Raw genomic sequence first — 10,884 nt, 5'->3', positions numbered from 1 at the left:
TTCATTACACAAATCATTGATGTCAATAGTGTATACATTATTTTGTTTTAATGCAATCATAGACATGTTTTTGTGTGGTTTTTCAATGATGCAAGCATTAGATTCGAATATGACAATATATCCTTTATCACATAATTGACTAATGCTCAAGAGGTTATGTTTTAAACCATCAACTAACAAAACATCTTCGATAAAGAAGTTGGATTTGTTACCTATGGTTCCTTTGCCAATGATTTTACCCTTGTTGTTGTCTCTGAAGGTGACATAGCCTTCGTCTATGCTAGTGAGCTTAGAGAATTGAGATGGATCTCCGGTCATATGCCTTGAGCATCCACTATCAAGGTACCATCTCTTGCTCCTAGCTTGCGATGGTATAGGTTTCTACAAGAAAGGATGATTTTTTAGGTACCTATTTGCTTTTGGGTGCCTCAAAAATAGATCTACATTGTTTATCATGTTGCATAGAATTTATCATGGTTCCTTTAGGAATCCAAATTAATTTGTTTGGACTAATTTTCTTGAATGGACAATAATGCGTTTTGTGTCCAAGTTTGCAATAAAAGTTACAATTGCTTTGGTGTCGAACATGTAAGATGGGGCCTTTTATGAAGGTGGTTGGATTCTGGTGAGGACTTCTCACAAATCCGATTCCACTTCTTTTGGAAACGTGACCCTTGTTTGCAAGAATCATGTTCAAGGACTTGCTACCAACCTCGAATTTCTTCAAGGTGTCCTTAAGTAGCAAGTTTTCCTTTTGGAGAGTTTCTAGATCAGGGCATTTTATGTATGAACCTAAACTATCATGATATTCAGTTTTTAACTTATCAAAATTACAAGTAAGACTATCATGCTCCTTTTTTAGCAATTTATATTTTCTATTAATAATCTTGCATTCATCAAATAAGTAATGGAAGACATTTAATAATTCATCAAATGATAAATCTGCATCTATTAAATTCGTTACCTCCTCTCCGATGGCCATTAAGGCGTAATGAGCAACTTGCTCGGTGTTGGACTCCTCTTCTTCGGACACGCTCGAGTCATCCCATGTTGCTTTGAGCGCCTTCTTCTTTGATGTTCTCTTTTTGACTTGGGGACAATCACTCTTGTAGTGTCCCGGCTTCTTGCACTCATAGCAAATAACTTGGTCCTTCTTGGGTTCAAGTTTATTTTTTGTGTCATTCTTAAACTTGTTTCTTTTAATGAATTTTTTAAATTTTCTTATTAGAAGTGCCAAGTCATCGTCACAGTCCTCATCACTTGAGTTTTCTCTAAGTGGTCTTCTGAAGTTCTAAGTGCCATATCATTCCTGTTCTTTGGAAGGATGTCTTCTTGCTCTTCATGAGCTTTGCAAGTCATCTCGTAGGTCATTAATGACCCGATTAGTTCTTCAAGAGGGAAGTTGTTTAGATCTTTCACCTCTTGAATAACAGTGACTTTAGGATCCCAACTCTTAGGAAGGGATATTAGAATCTTATTTACGAGCTCAAAATTCGAAAAACTTTTTTCGAGTCCTTTTAGACCGTTGACGACATCCGTGAAACGGGTAAACATGTCGCCAATAGTCTCACTCGGTTTCATCCGAAAAAGTTCGAAAGAATGTAACAAAAGATTGATTTTTGACTCTTTCACTCTACTTGTGCCTTCGTGAGTCACTTCGAGTGTGTGCCAAATATCAAATACGGTTTCACAAACCGAAACATGGTTGAACTCATTTTTATCAAGCGCACAAAATAAGGCATTCATAGCCTTTGCATTAAGAGCGAAATCCTTCTTCTCCAATTCATTCCAATCGATCATTGGAAGAGAAGACTTCGAAAATCCATTTTCGACAAGATTCTAAAGTTCAAAATCCATAGAAATAAGAAAGATCCTCATTCGGGTCTACCAATAGGTGTAGTCCATCCCATTGAACATGGGTGGACTTGTAATAGAATGGCCCTCTTGGTTTCCGACGTATGCCATCTCTCTTGGGTTTTAATCCGTTTGAGAGTTAACCCCGCTCTGATACTAATTGTTAGGATCAAGAGCACTAGGGGGGGGGGGGGGGGGGGGTGAATTAGTGCAACGGAAAACCTTCTACGATAAAAATCGCGTTCGTTCGATAAAAGTGATTTCAGTAGGAGAGCCGATTCGTAAATCACTTTAACTTTTGATTAAGCGAGATGCAGCAAAAATATAAGTGCAGTTTGCAGTTATGGTTCAAATCATATAGTAGGCGCAAACTGAAATATGATATTCGTACGAACAAACTGATTTACGTCTAAATACTGATTCGTAAATCACTTGATTAAGCGAGATGTAGTTAAAGCAAGGATATAAAGGCAGTTTGTAGTTATGATAGAAATCAAAACGTAAACGCAAACTGAAATATGATGATCGTACGATAAAACTGATTTACGTCTAAATGCCGATTCGGAAAGTGCAAAGCTTGAAACCCGATCGTATATGCGCAGAAAGCAGTAAGCTTTTGAGGAGATTTGCAGTAAGGATAAGATGCTCAAAGTAAATGCAAACCGAGATTTAGAGTGGTTCGGTCAATCTTGACCTACTCCACTTTTGGCTTCCTCCACCGACGAGGTCACCAACGTTAACTAGAGGCCTTCCTTCAATAAGCGAAGGCCAACCACCCTTTTACAGTTTCACTCCTTTTGACGGGCTTAGGAGACAACCCTTACAGAATTTTCTCTCCTCTCTTTAAAGATCAGAACTTGGAAGAAAAAAGGAAGAAGAACTTTTGGCCTTTACAACAATTTTGAGCTCTAAAAATCACAGAATAAGATCAGGATTTCGGTGTTTGTATGTTACCTTTCAGTGCTGAATGGGTGGGGTATTTATAGGCCCCAACCCAGTTTGAATTTGTAGCTTAAAACTGTCAATTCCCGGAATTTCGGGATCTGGCGATTGCATCGCCTGACTGGAGCGGTTGCACCGCCTGGCAGAGCTCGAAGACTGAGCCTCTAGGCGATGCCACCTCCTGTCAGGGGCGGTTGCACCTCCTGCCAAAGCTTGAAGACCGAGCTCAGGCGGTGCCACCTCTTGACTAAGGCGGTTGCACCGCTCAGCCAGAGCTCGGAGACTGAGCTCAAGCGGTGCCACCTCCTGACTGAGGTGGTTGCACCGCTCAGCTAGAGCTCGGAGACTGAGCCCAGGCGGTGCCACCTCTGTCAGGGGCGGTTGCACCTCCTGCCAGAGCTCGAAGACTGAGCTTAGGTGGTGCCACCACCTGACTGAGGCGGTTGAACCACCTAGTAGAAATCAGGGTCCGAATGGGTTGATCCATTCGACCCAATTTGGGTTTTTTCAGGGGCCCAATTGCCCCAAGATTAAGTTAATGGGATCACCTCCCATTTCCAACTTAATCATTGTGCTAACTACGATTTTTCCTAAGATATTTACTACAACTTGCTTCGGTGCGTCAATCACTTCTTCCGGCGAACTTCCGTCGATCATCCGATGAACCCTCGGTGATGCTCCTGCGGACTTCCGGCAAACTCCTAGACTTGCGACGATCCACTTGGCGAGTTCCAACGAGCTTCTTTGGCAAGCTGATGGACTTCTCGGATTTGTTCTTGCAGAATCTCCGACGACTGTCCGAACTTCCGTCGAACTCTCGAACTCCCAACGTGATCATTGTCTTGACCCGGCGCAACTTCTGTTGCATATCTTATTTTCATCGTATTTAGTCCTGCACACTTATCTCAACATATAGATTAGATAACAAATGACAATTGAATTCATCATCAAAATCCGAGATTCAATAATATATATATATATATATATATATATATATATATATATATATTCCTAATTAACATCTCTTTTTCATTTATTCATGGAAAGCACCCCTTACTTTTCTAAAAGATGATATTGGTCTTAACTTTCCCCTGTCGGATACATGCTCTCGTCACCCCTCAAGCCCTGCATGCCCTCCATCCTATCGCTAGCTTTCCTCAATTGGATCGTGTCCACTCTAATCGTGCATGGATCGATCGGGGTGTATGAAACGACGTAGCAACGATGAGAGCTAGGAGCAGGCTTTAGCCCAAGGTTGAAGTCAACTCTTTGGTAGCTAATATCTTTGCCAACGTCCGTTGTGACATAAATGAAATTCTTTGCCTATACTATATTATCAATCCACCCACTATTTTGACTATCTTAACCAAGAATAAACCTTTCATAGGGTTATCAATGGAGTGGGACAAGGCAGGAAATGCTTCCGTGAGTTCTTTGTAGCATCCAATTAATTATACTAAAAATCTATATATAATAAAAGATAAATATATTCAACTATAAATATAATTAAAATTATCGTAACCTAGGAGAGATACATGAGGAAGATGGAGGAGGATCAGAGAAAGGTGCGAGGGGAGGGAGCGAGCTATAACAATCAACAAGACAAGACCTTGTTATCACGGACTTAGTTGACTTTGCCTAAGTTGTGCGGCACCCTTGCATGTCCGTCCGCAAAGGTTAGCTTCTCCAAAACCTCCCATGGTCCCTTAGGACCTACAAAAAATAAAATGGGTTAGAGAAAGCGTCTCACTCATGATCCATAAGCAAACATTTCTGAAAACACTTCATAGACAATGCAAATTACAAACATGCTTTACAAGCTCTAAACGGTTGCACAACAAAGGGTCAAAATGGTCCACTACAAATCGAATATCTCTCGCAAGTGTTCATATGACACAACCTTTATTTACAACCATAAGAAGGCTATCAAACCCAACTAAAATAGGGTTGTTAAGCCTTCGACCGTTCCTCTACATGCTGTGCAAAGCATGAACAAACAGAAAGACACAAACATATATAAGTATTACATTAAACATCTTGTTTAGAACTTTGTCTGTGACATTCTCCCCCACTTATTCCTTCGATATCCTTGTTGAAGCCTTTGCCGACACTGCAACTTCTCGCCTTTGCCGAGTCTTTAATCTTCTGCTCTAGCTACAATGCGCCTCTTGGCTCCCAACTGCTCTCCGCTGTTGTTTTTGAGTAGTCGAACCTTTGATCCGCTATGTTACTTCAACTTGCCAATGACTCTGACTCTAGTGTCGGGTTGGATGAGTTATGCTGATCCCTGTTAGTTCTTGCAGATCCTTTAGATGAAGGAAAAGACCATCCTTACTATGTGCCAATCTTTCAAATGTCTTATGCTGCTTGAATTGGGTGGATGCTCATTAGAGATTTAACGAGCAACGCCTCGTAAACTTCTGAAGTTTTGGGTCATTCCTCCATAAAATTTACCCATCGACTCTTCTTTCACTTAGTTGTCACTTCAAAGTAGATTCGCATTACTTCCGCTTTCGATTGGCATTCTATTGGGAAATGAAGCGGATAATCTACTCTCAGTAGTACTGATCACCATTAGTGAGGATTTGATAACTATTGTCTTCTAATATATTCGAAGGGTCTTTGAACCTGTGCGGAGCTCCTCTACTTGATAGATGAGAGAATTGGGGTACTCGGTTTCTCCCATTCTCTTAAGAGTTAAGAAGACAATAGTTACTTGACTTTGCCCGCCTCCTCAAGGGTTGTACTCCATGCATTAAGCTGGTTACTAACCTTCGCCTATTCTTTGCTCACACTTCTGATGCACTCGAAGTATTTACACTCCTTGCGTTGAGTTAGCTACTGTGATTCACCTTCTCAATGCCATCGAAATCCTGGAATGCAGGAAGTTTTTTGCCCCAACTTGGAGTAAGTCTCTAATAGTTTTGGTCGCCTTTAAGATTGAACCGTCTTCTCAATCAACCCTGCTGGCTACTCCATTGAGTAGCAAAGGTACATCACCATATACTACCTACTTCGTTCCTTGGTCGTGCACTCTTGCATGACCTGAAGTCCTTCACTTTCGGTTATTTTGATGACAAGCTCATTAACACCGATCTTATGAAGTTTCTTGGTCTCTTCCCTTCAGCCTTGTCTTGGTACTTAGAGTTTGCCTTTGCTTGCTCCACTTTCTCAGCCCCTTTTACGACTAAGCGCTCTCCCTCCATGAGAGCAAGGGATCAATAACTTTCACGGATGTCCTGCCTCTGCGGTACCATGGCGCTACCATGCCCATGACCCTACTATCCGTCGCCTCGCATCTGCATATCTTTTCTTCACAATCAGTAGATATGTCTCTGCGGTATTCCTCCGAGTCCACCTCCATTCTAACTAATGCTTGATTTTGGGTAGCTAAGTCCCTCTAGACTCATCGTCGTTTCTTCGCCCCTTTCGACCCCTTGCTTCAACACCTCTGTGTTCTCTAAGCAGCTCCCTTTGGTCGATGGAAAGACAGACTACAACTCTCATGCATGGCCTCTGCCATCATGTTATAGGGTTTGCACCGATTCTGTTCTCCTTAGCTTCCTTGGTAGCAACGTTCGCTTACTCGACCTTGTCCTATGACTTGCCGGGCTCCCTTAAGCGAATATGAGCTTTGAAGTAATCCACCTCTCTAACTGCTTCGATCATACCTCTGTATGATCAAGTCCCTCCCATGGGACTCATTAGTACTTGCATTCGAACTTTTCCCTTGGTGGTACATAGCCCCCATATGCTGATGACAAAGGCTATCATCCGATGCAAAATTTGGTGCACGCATAGAAGACCCGCCTTTGTAGTACCATGACCTTCACTCATTGAATCCATAGCCCTTTTGTCGTCATATTGTTCACCGAAGTAGAGCTTTCAGTAGCTCCCGATCATACCTCTGAATGATCTAGTCCCTCACGGGACATACTGGTACTTGCATTCAAACTTTTCCCTAAGTGGTGCACAGCCCCAATATGCTGATAACCAAGGCTTTCATCCGATGCAAAATTTGATGCATGCATGGAAGACCTACCTCTGCGGTACCATGGCCTTTACTCCTTAAATCCATAGCCCTTCTTGTTGTCATGTTGTTCACCGAAGTGGAGCTCCTAGTAGCTCCCGATCATACCTCCGTATAATCTAGTCCCTCACGGGACTAGATTCGTGTGTATCGCATTGCTATGAACTGTTCCACCATAATCCGCTGCACCATGTCGCCTCCTAGTGACATCTCCATTGCATTATGATCCTTGTAGGATGAACTTGAATTGTGATCCCTCCATGTGTGGTGTCACGCCCCCCGAATTATCGTATTCAGGAGGTGTGACCCTGTCTAAAATTAATAATATTATAATTCATCATCAATTCAATCCAGGATCCAATCTAACAATTTGAGGATACTAAGAACCATTCAAATCAATATTCACAATTCAGAAACCTGTACGTTTCATAAATCATACTTCACTTTACTCAGAGATTTATAAAATCCAAAGGTAACTCAACTAAACATCAACCACAACACAAATCCATAATCGTAGATATATATACAATCATAAAAAAAATAATTATTTACCATGAGTTCATATCCTTATACAACTTAAACTTATCATTCCATAAATATGAGCGATCCTTTAAACTTTTACAACACATAAGTATCAACATATCCTTAACAATACATCAGAAGTAAAGTATACTATACAACAAAAACCTATCAACCAATAAAGATTAGCCCAAAAATCTTCTAGCCTTTCACCGCTTCAACCCAATTCTAGCTTTTCAGTATGTGACAAGCTACCCTGAAAAATTTATATAGCAACGGGGTGAGCATAAAGAGCTCAGCAAACGACTAACATATCCATGGCGATAGGAGAAGTTCAAGCAGGCTTAGTATCAAGATACAAAAGTAGAAATACAAGTGTTCATTTGAAATCATCTCATTTGATATAAAAATCATAAGGGTTACTTTATTCGAAAACAAGTGTTAGATATAATAATAGGAGAAAAGAAATTGGAGCATTTCATTGGCAAAAGAAGCATTTAAGCATGTATCAAATGACACATGAAGCATTTAGGTGCATATCAAAGGCGTAAGAGTGTTTGTGAGCATAACAATGACATACAAAATATTACAAAGTATAACAAGTGAACCGAATAATAAACATAAGCTTATATGTCATTTTTGATGTAGCATGTATTCCATTTTTATCCAAAGCATAAATATAAACTCATAAGAAAAGCTTTGGATATCATATCAAAAATATAAAGGGTACTGTGGGACCACATACATAATGTGATTCATCCATTTCTGGATAACCACCAAGCATAAGTCATCCACGTTTGGGAGCTCTATCCACCCACGTTTGAGTGAAGTCAATGGGGCCGGCAAAGCAATCGCAGGCTCTAAGCATAACTCCCTTTACCATTTTTGGCAAAGGTTCACATTATTCCACAAGACACCAGAGTACAAAAGGGTAGTATGAACAATAACTTGGCACATATCGGAAGCATATACGGAATAACGGAAATATGCATGTGCCTTTATCAAACAAGGAAATGCAAATGAAGCATTACATAATAAATTTTAGACATACAATAATTTTAGGATGAACAATACAAGAATTTTAAAGGACTAATATAGAGCTCAATTGAAGAAGAATTTAGCAGAAATCAAATTTCTAATAGGATGAAACTTGAACAGGCAAAACCCAACAAAGTTTTCAATTCTAGCAGAATTTGAATGGTACATTTCCTGAATTGTTTGAGTGACCAAGCATGCTCCAATTCACTAAAAATATGTGTCATTGGAAAGCTATATAAATCTATTTTTAGATAAACTAAAAACAGGAAGTTACAACAAATAGAGTAAAGGAAGGTCAGAATTGATCATCTCTATTTTGCAGAATTGATAGAATCAATTTAAATAGATGTTTTAGAAGGCAAACATACTTTAAAATTTCTAAATTATATGTCAAAAGAAAGATATATGAATCTAGTTTTCAAAGAACTAAGTTTTACATAATTCAGAATTTTTACTAGAGAGTTATGAGCAATTTAGTAACAGAATGTCAGAATTGATTATCTCTATTTTGTAGAATTGATAGAATCAATTTAAACATATGTTTCATAAGGCAAACATACTTCAAAATTTCTAAATTAGGTGTCAAAAGAAAGTATATGAATTTAGTTTCCAAAGTACTAAGTTTTATATAATTCAGAATTTTCACTAGAGAGTTATGAGCAATTTAGTAACAGAAAGTCAGAAGCTGTAATATCTGTTTTACCGAATACATGAGGTCTTTTCATTCATATGTTTAAATAGGTAAATTGTTACACTCTCCCCTCCTTAAAAGAAAATTTAGTCTTCTAAATTTGTTATACCTTTTTCGATGAAAAGATAAGGATAAGCTTTCTTCATTTCTTCCTTAGCTCCTAGGTCATTTCATTCGTAGAATGATGCTTCCAAATTACTTTAACCAGAGTAATGATTTTATTTATTAAGATCTTCTCTTTTTTTATCAATAATCCAAATGAGCTCTTCCTTGTAAAACAAGTCTTTCTCAATCACAATCGGCTTATACTCAATGACATGAGAGGGATCAGGTATATACTTTCTGAGTATTGACACATGAAATATATCATGGATATGACACAACGATGGTGGCAAGGCAATCTTGTAAGCGATAGAGCCAATTCTTTCAAGTATCTCAAAAGGTCCAATGAACCTTAGGTTTAACTTTCCTTTCTTTCCAAATCTTACAATGCCTTTGGAAAGGGGAGACCTTTAGGAATATAAAATCCCTTACTTGGAACTCGATATCTCGTCTTTTATTGTCAGCATAGCTCTTTTGTCGACTCTGAGCAGCCTTTAGCCTTTTTACGATAACCTGAATCTTTTCAGTAGTTTCTTATATTTTATTTGGTGCTAACAACTTTCTATCATTAACTTACTCCCAACATATAGGCGTTCTGTACTTTTGCCCATACAATGCTTCATAAGGAGCCATATGAATGCTCGAATGGTAACTGTTATTGTAAGTGAACTCAATAAGAGAAATATCTTTATCCCATTTACCTCTCCAATCCATAACATAGGCTCTAAGCAAATCCTTAAGTACTTGAATTGTTCTTTCAGATTGACCATCAGTCTGAGGGTGATAGGCAGTGCTAAATTTTACTTTGGTGCCCATAGAATCTTGTAATCTCATCCACAATCTAGAAAGAAATATGGAGTCTCTATCTGAGATGATCTCCTTCAGGACACCATAAAGTTTTACTATTTCATCAATAGACAAATCTGCAAGCCTATCAAGAGAATAAGTCATATTGATTAGTAAGAAATAGCATCATGCTTTCTAGAGGTTCTGGGTAGTCTTGAAACAAAGTCCATAGTAAAGCATTCCTATTTCCATTCAGGAATATCTAAGGGCTGTAACAAACCTCCAGATATCTGGTGTTCTGCTTTGATTTGCTTACATGTCAAACACCTTGAAACGTATATTACAATCTCCTTCTTTATGCCTTTCCACCAATAATGACTTTGAAGATCTCTATATATTTTTGTGCCACTAGGATGCATTGTGTACTTTGAATTGTGACCTTCGTTCAAGATTTGATTTTTGATATCTGGGTCATTTGGAACACATATTCTATCCCGAAATCTCAATAGGTTATCATATGAAATTTGAAAATTCAACTTCAATCCCTTTTCAACTTCATTCCTCAAGTATATTAAATGTGGATCTCGTAGTTGTCCTTCTTTAATTAGTTGAATGAGATCAGTTTGCACCTGGATAGAGGCCATCAACATTATTGAGTCTTTTATGGTGACTTTCATTTTCAAATCCAAATGTCTTGACCGTCTTGTTATCACATTATGATTCATTTCTAATTATATTTTTATTGGTAAACTTGTCCTTGTCATTCTTGCTACTGATCTCCAAAAATTCTTTTCATTGTTCCTATTAATAATCAATCTCTACTTCCAATATAAGGTGGCAAAAGAAACCTTTTGATTATCGGAACAATTTCGTACATCAAATATATTTTTCATTCACATCATCCATTTTTCTGCCACCAATG

This window comes from Musa acuminata, chromosome BXJ2-3 (assembly GCF_036884655.1).
Source record: "Musa acuminata AAA Group cultivar baxijiao chromosome BXJ2-3, Cavendish_Baxijiao_AAA, whole genome shotgun sequence".
Classification (NCBI taxonomy): Eukaryota; Viridiplantae; Streptophyta; class Magnoliopsida; order Zingiberales; family Musaceae; genus Musa; species Musa acuminata.
Note: the sequence above shows the minus strand (reverse complement) of the source record.